Below are 13,927 nucleotides of genomic sequence, written 5' to 3' on the forward strand. Positions count from 1 at the left end.
AAAAACTTTATATTTACCTTGGATCCCCTACAAGACAGAAACGAAACCAAAATACCACATTTGCAATCCCTTTGCACAGTTTTTTTAATAAAAAGAGGACCCAGGGGTGGGGGGGATCGAGTGGGGAAGATAGCGGTCCCCGGAACTCCGGGGGGCCATGAGCCCCCCCGCATACGTATAGTTAACGATCCGGGGGGTAGCGATCCCCGCGCAAGGGAGACCCTCTAGGCCCCCCATTATGAAAAACAAATTGCCCCAGAGATTTGACCCTCCCGGAGGCTAATTAACAATAAAGCGGGCTTTGCGTTTTTTTCTTTTTCGCCCAAAACGCGTACTCCACGTAAGATTCTAATTGTTCAAAAACATATATTTATGTATTTAATGTACATATTAAGAGAAGACATTATCTGGGATAATCATAAAAATTGTTTTTTAAAACTTTAAGAAAGCGAATATTACTTTTAAAATCAATAACGGAAATATTGCACGTACGTCGTAAGAGTAAAGATAGTTTGAAGACTTATACATTTTATAAAACAATATAGCAATGCACACTAAAGAAGAAAAGTCAACACAATTATTGACCCCTCTCCCAACATTTAAAAGCCCCTGGGGGAGGTGGTAAATTAATCGAGACTGAATATGTTAGTACAGCCTACTGTGCTTACGTTACCAGGAAAACACAACAACAGTACAAAGCCCAGATTTCCATTGTAGTGATTTCTTAGTTGCAGGTCTAGTTGTCAGATCGACACACACTCTCTCATGGCTGGTATACACCCACAACCACCTATCCAGCACATCCGTCACTACACACGTGACCCTATGTATAAAAAAGACGGGGCGCACGTGCTCTACGCCATTTTAGAGTTGTTCCCAAAGTACCGAACAAGGGGCCCACTACTACATGCGTGGCCTCTTTACTCACTGAGTTAGTGGTGCCCAAAGCACTGAGCGGGAGAACAACCTGCAATGATAATGATGGGAGCACGAGTATGTCGTTAGCCATTTACCACCCATGATAAAGGCATAAGCATAATAATGGCTTTCTGGTGACGGACACGCTTCGTAATGGCTGTGGCTTACGTGCTTCAAATTACTTTTTACGTATACGTGTGACCAAGTCTTATAACATCGGAGGCCAAAGACAAACACTGGACATCTCATCGATCACAGACAAGATAGGCGGAGGGTAAAATGAAAGTAACAGGTATAAAAAAAAAACTGAGGAAAACTACTAAAATAGCAGAGGACGGAGTATGTAATCAACGTTTGGCGCCTCCGCAATATGTTTATTATTATATTACAAAAGTATAGCAGCGATTGACACACACGGCCCGGGAAAAGAAAGCTGCAAATTTAATACCTGAAATGAGGACAGCTTTGCTTGGCGAACTTAAAGAAAAAGAAAGAAACATGGTCTTCGAAACAAGCCTGCTCATGCATAGAGAGTACCACTGGTGGACAAAAAAAACGGAAAGTTTCACATACTATCATAGAAATATAGGGGCATATTATCAAGGACCGGTGTTAAAATTATCGCCGTTTAATTGGCAGGAAACGGCAGATAAAGTGGCGATAATGGGCTTGATAATACACCCTTGTTAATTCCCATAGAAGCCCATGTTAACATCAGAACATGGGCTTGTATGGGAATTAACAAGGGCGTATTATCAAGCCCATTATAACTTTTTTATCGGCAGTTTCCTGCCGATAAAACAGCGATAATTTTAACACCGGTCCTTGATAATATGGCCCAGAGCTATTTTTTACCGGTAAAGTTAGTTCTCAAAAAGAACTGTGGGGCATATTATTAAGCCTGGGCGATAAAATTATTGCCGCTTTATCGGCAGGAAAGTGGCGATAATGGGCTTCATAATATGCTCTATGGAATTCCAATCAAATCTCATGTTAGATGTCCTTCACATTTAACATGAGCTTCGATTGGAATTCCATAGAGCAAATTATCAAGCCCTTTATCGCCACTTTATCAGCAGTTTCCTGCCGATAAAGCGGCGATAATTTTATCGCCCAGGCTTGATAATATGGCCCTGTTTTTTTAGCCCCAATGTCCCCACGATCCTTCCTGCGTCCTTCGAGAGCTGGCATTGCTTTGTCAGAGAGAGCAGCTAACATGCTGCTCTCTCTATCGAAAACCAATCTGCTTTCCTACTTGAAAGAGAGAGCAGATTAACTTGCTCTCTCTTTCAAATAGGAAAGCGGTTTGCTGTGGTAAAGTGGGAACAGCGACGCTCCCGCCCTACCACAGCAAACAGCAGTGTCCAGGGGGTAGGCACCCCGAGACACTGCAGGAGCCGGCCCTGGGAAGCCGTGGTCCCCATGGCCATCAAGGGCTCCAGGAGGGGGGCCGCGCGACCCCCTTCCAACAATAAAAAGCCCCAGGGGGTGAAGGTCCCCGGGACTGAAAGGTCATTTTACATATTACTGCCCCAGGAAGGTAGCCGTCCCCGGGGCATGTACAGGAGGAGGGGGAGCTGAAAACATACTTTTTTTTTAAACCCTGAGGGGGGGCGGTCCCCGGGGCTGCGGGGTCCTTACAAGCGCCCCTTTATGGATAAAAATCGCCCTCGAGATTTGGCCCCCCCGGGAGGCTAATTAAGAATAAAACGTATTTCTAGTTTTTTTTACCTTTACGCGGACCCCGCGACTTCTGATTTTTTTTGTTTTTTAATTGGGAGCCTAAATATCCATATGGGACCCCCTGAGCAGGCCTAGAAGGTCAGGATCTTTCTACACTGTCCCCTTTCCTTTTTTTTCAACTTTGTTGTACTGTTTTCTTGTGACTCGGTTCTACAGAGGCACAAGATAGCTGCCAACACTTCCTGGTTTGGAGTGTTGACAGACAGTTGATATCCAATCAGCAAGCAGCTCGTGCTCGTAATTGTACAGATTTCGGTACGCGTGCTGTACTTCATCTCTAGATATCGCTATGATTTTACTTTTGATTTTCTCAGGAACTACTGAACGGATTTACGCCATTTAACATAAAGCACAATCTGCGAACCAACCTCTACCTCTCTGCCAAATATGGTGTCATTCCGTTCAGCCGTTCAGGCTGTGGCCCTGGCTAAAGGTCCCTATGGAAAAACCAAACTCTACCTCTCTGCCAAATATGGTGTAATTCCGTTCAGCCGTTCAGGCTGTAGCCCGGGCAAAAGGTCCCTATGGAAAATGGCATGGGGAAAACACGTTTTGGGACCCCCTCTTTTTCTCGGCCCCCACTTCATGAATCACCCCCAAACTTTCAGGGAAGGAGCGGAACCGAGCAGGCCATTTCCATTTTCTTGGAGAAATTCACGAAGATTTGTCTACCGGCGCCAAAGTTATTCCAAATAGAATGTTGTGGATTCCCTTTGGAAAGTAGGTCCTAAGTATAACTACCTACTGGCGACCGCCAGTAGGTAATATATATATATATATATATATATATATATATATATATATATATATATATATATATATATATATATGTATATATATATGTATATATATCAAAACGAGCAAATTGCGCACCTGCGCTATCAGCAGTCACCCTCAATGCCTCTTGCCATCCAGCTATCGTTGCCTCTCACAGCCTGGAATCCTAGTTGATCCTTAGCATTACTTCATGTGCCCGACGCGTTTCGAGGCTGGCCGCCTCTTCTTCATGGGGCTTTCAAAACAAACAGGCAGCACGCTCAGATTCAGTTTACCAACTTTATTTCATTGGAGGATACCGCCCTAAGTGGGCGTGGCTTCATCATCTTTGCCATCAAGCATGATGGTCGTAGTAGTCCCTTCTGAGCGTATGTTTGTATACCTTGAGTAGGTTGCCTTGTTGATTCGAAAAATTACACCATTAGTTTATAACCCTTGAGTAGGGGGAAGAACTGTAGGATTTCAACGCTGACATTGTCCCAGAGGCTTTGAACCAAAGTAGCGATGCAAGGTGCAGCGCCATGGCCCCTCCGCGCTGTGTAGCGTTTCACTGCAGCCGGAGGTGGTGCTCTGCTGCACGGCCAGGGGCAGCCGTGTAAAATATCAAAACGAGCAAATTGCGCACCTGCGCTATCAGCAGTCACCCTCAATGCCTCTTGCCATCCAGCTATCGTTGCCTCTCACAGCCTGGAATCCTAGTTGATCCTTAGCATTACTTCATGTGCCCGACGCGTTTCGAGGCTGGCCGCCTCTTCTTCATGGGGCTTTCAAAACAAACAGGCAGCACGCTCAGATTCAGTTTACCAACTTTATTTCATTGGAGGATACCGCCCTAAGTGGGCATGGCTTCATCGTCTTTGTCATCAAGCATGATGGTCGTAGTAGTCCCTTCTGAGCGTATGTTTGTATACCTTGAGTAGGTTGCCTTGTTGATTCGAAAAATTACACCATTAGTTTATAACCCTTGAGTAGGGGGAAGAACTGTAGGATTTCAACGCTGACATTGTCCCAGAGGCTTTGAACCAAAGTAGCGATGCAAGGTGCAGCGCCATGGCCCCTCCGCGCTGTGTAGCGTTTCACTGCAGCCGGAGGTGGTGCTCTGCTGCACGGCCAGGGGCAGCCGTGTAAAATATCAAAACGAGCAAATTGCGCACCTGCGCTATCAGCAGTCACCCTCAATGCCTCTTGCCATCCAGCTATCGTTGCCTCTCACAGCCTGGAATCCTAGTTGATCCTTAGCATTACTTCATGTGCCCGACGCGTTTCGAGGCTGGCCGCCTCTTCTTCATGGGGCTTTCAAAACAAACAGGCAGCACGCTCAGATTCAGTTTACCAACTTTATTTCATTGGAGGATACCGCCCTAAGTGGGCGTGGCTTCATCGCCTTTGCCATCAAGCATGATGGTCGTAGTAGTCCCTTCTGAGCGTATGTTTGTATACCTTGAGTAGGTTGCCTTATTGATTCGAAAAATTACACCATTAGTTTATAACCCTTGAGTAGGGGGAAGAACTGTAGGATTTCAACGCTGACATTGTCCCAGAGGCTTTGAACCAAAGTAGCGATGCAAGGTGCAGCGCCATGGCCACTCCGCGCTGTGTAACGTTTCACTGCAGCCGGAGGTGGTGCTCTGCTGCACGGCCAGGGGCAGCCGTGTAAAATATCAAAACAAGCAAATTGCGCACCTGCGCTATCAGCAGTCACCCTCAATGCCTCTTGCCATCCAGCTATCGTTGCCTCTCACAGCCTGGAATCCTAGTTGATCCTTAGCATTACTTCATGTGCCCGACACGTTTCGAGGCTGGCCGCCTCTTCTTCATGGGGCTTTCAAAACAAACAGGCAGCACGCTCAGATTCAGTTTACCAACTTTATTTCATTGGAGGATACCGCCCTAAGTGGGCGTGGCTTCATCGTCTTTGCCATCAAGCATGATGGTCGTAGTAGTCCCTTCTGAGCGTATGTTTGTAAACCTTGAGTAGGTTGCCTTGTTGATTCGAAAAATTACACCATTAGTTTATAACCCTTGAGTAGGGGGAAGAACTGAACCCCTCTTTTTCTCGGCCCCCACTTCATGAATCACCCCCAAACTTTCAGGGAAGGAGCGGAACCGAGCAGGCCATTTCCATTTTCTTGGAGAAATTCACGAAGATTTGTCTACCGGCGCCAAAGTTATTCCAAATAGAATGTTGTGGATTCCCTTTGGAAAGTAGGTCCTAAGTATAACTACCTACTGGCGACCGCCAGTAGGTAATATATATATATATATATATATATATATATATATATATATATATATATATATATATATATATATATATATATATATATATATATATATATGTATATATGTATATATATATATATACATATATTACCTACTGGCGGTCGCCAGTAGGTATATATAGTTAGGATTTTTTCTCTATGGGATTTTTGAAAATTCTATGTCTAATAAGTTTGGCGTTTGTGGACGGAATTGGCTGAAATTTTCAGGAAAATGGAACATTTTGTTTCTGAGCAGCCCCCGAAAATTTGGGGGGGGTTCGTCAAGGGGGGGCCGAGAAAAAAGGGGGGTCCCAAAACGCGTTTTTCCCATGTTAATTTCCATAGGGCGGTTGGCCTCACTCTTAGCCCGAACGGCTGAATGGATTTGCACGAATCTTGGCAAAATTGTAGGGACCGGTAGCCCGATGTGCCTTTGCTGGGTCTCAATATATGTGCTCCAGTGGATTTTGAGAAATTAACGTTTAAAAAAAGATATATATCTGTGACAGCGTCCCGGGTAGCGCTCCGTTTCGTGTACTTTTCGCGTTACGGAGCTTTGCGAAGCGAAGCTGATTGGCTCTCCGGTGTCTGTAAACATTCCAAACAGTACGGAGCGGCCGCCATCTTGTCTCTCGGTAGGATCGAGAGACAAGAGGAGGCCAAAGCGAAGGGGCAAATGACCGTAAGGGGGCATAGTAGATCCTCCCTGACCCCCTAGGTTTGATGTGGAGGCTTTTAAAGGGCTCCGCGGGGCAAAAAAAACAACAAAAAAATCGTTTTTTTTTCGTGGGTTGCGCCCGGTTCGCATAACGGGAAGCGGACTGGGGAGCGTACTACAAGGAAACAAGAATGATTGACTTTTAACTTATTGTATGTATATAGACTTTTTTTTTCTTTTTTTTCTGCTGAGTGACGTCTCGGCCTATCTCAACGGGATGCAGTCCCTACCATCTCGGCGTTTAAGCCCAGGGGGACCGGTAGTGTGGGAGAGATAACGTCTGTTAATGTTCGATTCAAAGGAAATCAGGAAGTGTTGATAAACATTGTCTGTGCCATCTTGCCTTTTTTCAAATGCCACACTTTTGTCGTGCACGGCAGCCATTTTAGATGCCTTGACCAGACCCACTCTCTGCACGCTGTCGATCCTTAGCATGGCTCCCCACCCTCGCAAGCATCTCCCCCAGGCACTGGTCACCCCCGCTCTCTGTCTTATGCATGGGCAATAAACCTCCCCCCATCTGCGCTGCTCTTCCCTGAGAATCACACCCTGTGCCCGCCCGACACCTCCCTTTCGCCCTATTCACTACCGCACCCTCTGACACTCCTCTTCCTCTGTGTCCGATTGTCCAGGCCGGTCCCAGGCTATCACCTAGCCCTGCAGATGCAGTTTATGGCCCCAGCTGTAAAGAATCACCCCTCTTCAAAGGAGTTACAGTAGATCAAGGCCCCCACCCGATGAGATCCGTCACACCACACGCGTTCCTACTATCTATAAACCATCCTGTATTGTGATTGGGGAGGGGACCGAGCCTGAAGCGGAAGATTCCAGGGATGCCTCTTTGTACATCAAAGTTTTTACAATTATGTGTCACATTAAAAATATATAGCACTCCAACAAAGTAGTAGGATTATAAAACTTTAATAGCTTATAAATATATACAACGCAACAAAAACAGTAAAAACATTTAAACATTTTTAGGAAAAAAGAAGCAACAATGGTCAGTAGCTGTGTTTTGTGCGAATAGTCCCAAGGCAGCACAACGTGCTGAGTTCTGGACGGCACCCAGGTGATGTTGCCTGGGTGCCGCACTGGTTTTGGGTATCCTACTATGCAGCTCCGAAAAACGGCGTGGGGCATCCCGGGGGGTGGCCTCGTCAGTAGCGGTCTGTTGTGCGAATAGTCCCAAGGCAGCAGAACGCGCTGAGATGTGGATGGCACCCAGGTGATGTCCAGTAAGTTGCCGCACTGGTTTTGGTATCCTACAATGCTGCTCCGAATAACGGCGTGGGGCGCCCCGGGGGGTGGCTCGTCAGTAGCGGTCTGTTGTGCGAATAGTCCCAAGGCAGCAGAACGCGCTGAGATGTGGATGGCACCCAGGTGATGTCAAGTAAGTTGCCGCACTGGTTTTGGTATCCTACAATGCTGCTCTGAATAACGGCGTGGGGCGCCCCGGGGGGGGGTGAGGCGGCGTGAACGGGTCTCCCCCGGTGGAGGCTCGTCTGCTGTAGTGGGGCGCCCCTTTACCGTTTCAGTTGCCATTCCGCCCGCTTTTGGTACACTGTGCCAAAATCCGCCATTCAGCTGAGTTGCGCCCACTCTTGCGGTGCAGCGATAGGCGGCTGCCACAGGACTCTCAAAATGGCGGCAGGATCTTTCCTTTTTGGGCCTGGTCCACTGAAATGGCCCTGGGACACCTTGGAAATTGGACGCTTGTCTGCTAGGTCTTGGACCCCATTCTCGAAAGCGTCCCCTCAGCCTTGAAGATTCTACAAAAGTCTTGGGGGCCCCCGACTCCTGCAGGCTTCCGGTGGGGAGCGGCTGCCATGATTGCTCGCGGAATGACCACGACGGAGCCACGAGATGGTGGTGCTTTCATGCTGACGCCAGCTTCAGTCTGAAACATCCAGAAACAAGGTGGGGCTTTCATCGTTTGGGAAAAAAAAAAAGTTTTCATCCAATGAAAAGTGTTATTTTTAGGTCATATGATCAAGCCTTCCATCATTAGGAAACCAAAAGTAAAATGAACCAATGAAAAGTTTTATAAACAAGTCACATGACCTGTTATGCGGCATAGGGTATAAAAAGCGTAGAAAATCCGTTGGCACGTGAGGCGGCGTCAGTAGCGGACCGATATGCGAATAGGCCGAAGGCAGCACAACGCGCCAAGATCCGGATGGCACCGAGGTGGTGTCCACCAAGTTGCCGCACTGGTGTGGCCATCCTACAATGCTGCGCCGAAAGTCGGCGTGGGGTGCCCCGTTGGCCTGTGAGGCGGCGTCAGTAGCGGACCGATGTGTGAATAGGCCGAAGGCAGCACAACGCGCGAAGATCCGGATGGCACCGAGGTGGGGTCCAGCAAGTTGCCGCACTGGTGTGGCCATCCTACAATGCTGCGCCGAAAGTCGGCGTGGAGCGCCCCGTTGGCCTGTGAGTTCGCATCAGTAGCGGACCGATGTGCGAATAGGCCAAAGGCAGCACAACGCGCCAAGATCCGGATGGCACCGAGGTGGGTTCCAGCAAGTTGCCGCACTGGTGTGGCCATCCTACAATGCTGCGCCGAAAGTCGGCGTGGGGTGCCCCGTTGGCCTGTGAGGCGGCGTCAGTAGCGGACCGATGTGCGAATAGGCCAAAGGCAGCACAACGCGCCAAGATCCGGATGGCACCGAGGTGGTGTCCAGCAAGTTGCCGCACTGGTGTGGCCATCCTACAATGCAGCGCCGAAAGTCGGCGTGGGGTACCACGTTGGCCTGTGAGGTGGCGTCAGTAGCGGACCGATGTGCGAATAGGGCCAAAGGCAGCGCAACGCGCCAAGCTCCGGATGGCACCGAGGTGGGGTCCAGCAAGTTGCCGCACTGGTGTGGCCATCCTACAATGCTGTGCCGAAAGTCGGCGTGGGGCGCCCCGTTGGCCTGTGAGTTCGCGTCAGTCAGTGGGGGCTGTTTGAGGATCTGACTGCATTGGAAAGCAATGTGATGCTGTGCGTCGCCCCCAAGATGAAGGTTCCTCGGCTGCAGTGGGGCGCCCCTTGGTGTTTCACTTGCTATGCAGCTGAGTTGCGTGCGCACTTGCGGCAAATAGGCCGAAGGCAGCACAACAATATTTTCGGAATGGAAGACACCACAAGGCGCTGAGATTCGGTTGGCACCGAGGTGGTGTCTAGCAAGTTGCCGCACTGGTGTGGCCATCCTACAATGCTGCTCCGAATAACGGCGTGGGGTGCCCGAAGGGGGGGGGGAGGCGGCGTGAACGGGCCTCCCCAGGTGGAGGCTCGTCTGCTGTAGTGGGCGCCCCTTTACCGTTTCAGTTGCCATTCAGCTGAGTTTCGGCCGCTCTTGATGCTACAGCGACAGGCGGCTGCAACAGGACTCTCAAAATGGCGGCCTGTTCTTTGGATTTGGGCCTGGTCCACTAAAATGGCCCTGGGACACCTTAGAACTCGGACGCTCGAATTTTTTTTCCTTTCCTCTACATGCAAAAAAGGTAAATGCCCGGTACGTTACCTGCCTCATCTGCCACGATGTACTCTCCAGAGGAACCGAAAAAAAATATAGTTATGGTAATTATACCATGCATCGTCATATGGAGAGGTGGCACCGATTAATTATAGTGCTGCACAAAAGAGAGATTTGGAGGAGAACCCCCGACCTGCTAGTACATTCACCAAAGAAGTGGCACTGACAGCATCAGAGGCAAGGGAAACGGTCCCAAATATTTAGAAGAATTTTGGAAAGATTAAAATGACATGTTTAGATTGTGGCAAATTAATTTCATGTGGACAGATGAGTGTTACTCTAATAAATACAGCATATGAACATCATCATAGTCGATGGTTGGTGGAGACATTTTGACTATATCCTGGACCTGCCCGTCCTCGCCCAAAATGGCGCCGGAATAAATGGGACTCGTAACTCCTTGTTGTGTACTGGTTGCACAACCTTGATATCACGAGATACGTATGCAGTTTTGAAGCACATTGCGGGCGGGGACGAGAATTGATTGAATATTTCGACATCCCTATTGATATTAAGTTCTGATGTGTTATTGATTACTGTACTATTGAAAGTTCGAATTAACGTCACCCATGGTACTTGCCCGCATATGTATATCTAGATAATTTTATTGTAACTGGCCCTGTCGTATTTTAATTATAAAATGTACGTCCACTGATTCCGCAACTGTTAGACACCTTAGTTCTTGCAACCTAATGGCCCGCCCGTTACGTTCCTCTACAGTGTAAATGTCTACTCATCATATACGATTACAGTTTGCTCCGTGGCCGGCCCACGTGGTTATAGGCCCGTATTTGTATACTGACATTTTCACAATAAAGGTTTTTAAAAGAAAACATGGTAGTAGTATTTACATTGGTAAAGTTTTTAATAATAGTCACTGTTTTAGAATCAGTAAAAGGCAAGTGAAATAAAGCAGTCCAATTACAGGTATAATACGCAGGAACGCAGTAAAGATAAATGGTCAAGGGCTGTTGTGTTTTCTACTCCTGCAACATAAAGTGATCAATAAGAATCTGATATTCAGGTGTATCGGCGACTAAGACAGCAGGCCGAGCCTCTTTTGCTCAACGGCTCCGTCATGGGACGAAGAAACGCCCTTTTTCTCGAAAAAGGAATATATTTTACTTGCAGGACAGTTGTAAATTTTCCGGGAAAGTACATTAGCCTGGAACATTATAACATATGTTTAAGAAAAAATAATGTTCGAAAGTAATAAAAAGTGTAATTTTTAGGTCATATGACCAAGCCTTTCATCATTAGAATAAGAAAAGTAAAATGAACCAGTGAAAAGTTTTATTAACAAGTCACATGACCTGTTATGCTTACGTTACGTGCTGCGCGCCGCGCCCCGGATCGCTTCCGGGAAGCTGCGCTTCGCGCACCGGAGCACTTCCGAATGCGCTAACGCGGCGCGTCATATGACGCATTACGCGACAACGCAGGTCCAGAATATAGTCAAAATGTCTCCACCAACCAGCGGTCGGAACACAACCCGTTTCAGCAGGCTAAATAGTTCTGTTAAATGACAACAGAAGGGACAGGCAACAAGAACCATCAGTCAAAGAGGGGAGGGCAAGTTCTTCTCTACCGGGTCACGTTGGGGCGCTACCGGAACTGATCGAATTGGTAGTCTACAGTGTTTCTGGATGTTTCAGACTGAAGCTGGCGTCAGCATGAGAGCACCACCATCTCGTAGCTCCGTCGTGGCCATTCCACGAGCAATCATGGCAGCCGCTCCCCACCAGAAGCCTGCGGGAGTCGGGGGCCCCCAAGACTTTTGTAGAATCTTCAAGGCTGAGGGGATGCTTTCGAGAATGGGGTCCAAGACCTAGCAGACAAGCGTCCGATTTCCAAGGTGTCCCAGGGCCATTTTAGTGGACCACGCCCAAATCTGAAGAGCCGGCCGCCATTTTAAGAGTCCTGTGGCAGCCGCCTATCGCTGCACCGCAAGAGCGGGAGCAACTCAACTACATGGTGAGCGAGACGCTGTAGTCGAAAGAGCGGGCGGTAAACAGCTGAATAGCGGAAGAGGCACAGTGTAGCAAAAGCGGGCGGAATGGCAACTGAAACGGTAAAGGGGCGCCCCACTACAGCGTGTCTTTAGGTGAAACGGATTGTGGGACAAGGTCAAGAATGGAAGAGTCACCAAAAGGCAAAAAGTTCCGCTTGACCCCGGGAGCCGGCCACCTATGTCGGGGGCGATCTCAGGCCACACCAGGGCAACACGACTTGGGGAGGGGGCCGGAGCCAAGCGCCCCCTCCGAGTCCGCGCCATCACACCGTCCCTCGGGGGCCTCCGTCAAGCGGTTCAGGGTGGCACCGCATCACATTGTTTTCAAATGCAGTCACGTCCTCAAACAGCCCCCACTTACATTGAGAATAGTGAAGCTGTAGCAAGTGCAAATAAGCTTCAGACAGTGTTACAAGCACTCCTCAAAACTTTGAACTATCAAAGTGCATGAGTTTCATGCTCGATCGATTGAGCTAGCCGGATCGGGCAACAAAAAGTATAAAATAGTTATGTAAATAGTTATTTAATAAAATGTTTTACCCTGTTACTTTGCTGGTGTGTTGTATATATTTGTAATATTTGCATAGAGTTTATCGTTATTTTGGGCGGGGTGGGTGGCGGAGCCGAGCTGTCTTGCAGCCATCATGGTGTGGAGCTCAGTTCATCTCACTAGTTTCGTATTTCTCATGAGGGGTTGTTCCTAATGTTTCTATTTTAGCGAGGTCAAAAAGAGATCCCATTAGTGGCCTACTGATTTTGCTCGATTCCTTTTGTTTTTTTACACGATTTTTCACTACCTGCAAAGACTAAACAGAGTATTGCGACTCTGTGCTTGTTTGTAAATAGAGAATGAACCAAAGAGAACCAATTCTAAAACAGTAAATGCTTGGATAACAATCAATCAAATGGAGAGAGAAGCAGGCACGACGGATTACAACGGGGGCAAAGGCCTGCGTTAACTACCCTTCACTATCTGCAAAGAGAGAGTACTCCTAATAGAAATGAGGGGGAGGGGGGGCAGCATTCAAAGCAGATCAGTGTGCATAAACACGAAAATGTTTTTACTTACCATGTACTTGACATTCGACAGCTTATGATATTTGCTATTAAAAAACCATTGAAATTCACTGAAAAAACCATAGGTTAGAGACCATATATAGTTAGGAATTAGCATTTAAAAAACCTTGAAAATTCACTGAAAAAAACATAGGTTATAGACCATATATAGTTAGGAATTAGCATTTAAAAAACCTTATTTTACTCACACAAAACCATTGAAATTCCATATATAGTTAGTTGCACTAATTATATATCGCGCACCCGCAATCCACTGCTGATGATGTCACATATTACATCATTCATGACATGGTCAGTGACATCACTGATGACATCACTGATGACATCTCAAATGACATCACTGATGACATCACTGATGACATCTCATTTGACATCATTCTTGTGCTGATACGATAAACCTCTTCAGACTCTAATATAACCTTAGATACACTCAGTGTATACAGACACTCACACACTGTCACTCATCCATGGAGTTACTCACACACCTAGTCAGTCATGCAAAGAAACAATCTCACCTCCATTTCCTCAACTATACAGTTATACACACCTTACTTATTCAAACATATACTAACACATATTTACTCTCTTATACAATCCCTGATACAAGTTCACAATGATCCATACAGCCACTCACACATTCAGTGGCTCTCATGCACAGTTATTTATATATGCCAACTCTCACATGTACTGTGTTTTACATATGTACTTACTATGACATGTAGCATTGAGATATCCATTCACTCATCAATACACTCATGCACACAGTCAACCGCCCATGTAGCTGTTTCCACATGCACTCTTGAACTCATACACCTAGTGAATCAACTGCTCACACATCTATGCACAGAGTCACACACCTCCCAGCCACCCCCACACAAACTCAATCTCCCATACAAATACTTGGGCA

Source organism: Lissotriton helveticus, chromosome 3_1 (assembly GCF_964261635.1).
Source record: "Lissotriton helveticus chromosome 3_1, aLisHel1.1, whole genome shotgun sequence".
NCBI classification, from domain to species: Eukaryota; Metazoa; Chordata; class Amphibia; order Caudata; family Salamandridae; genus Lissotriton; species Lissotriton helveticus.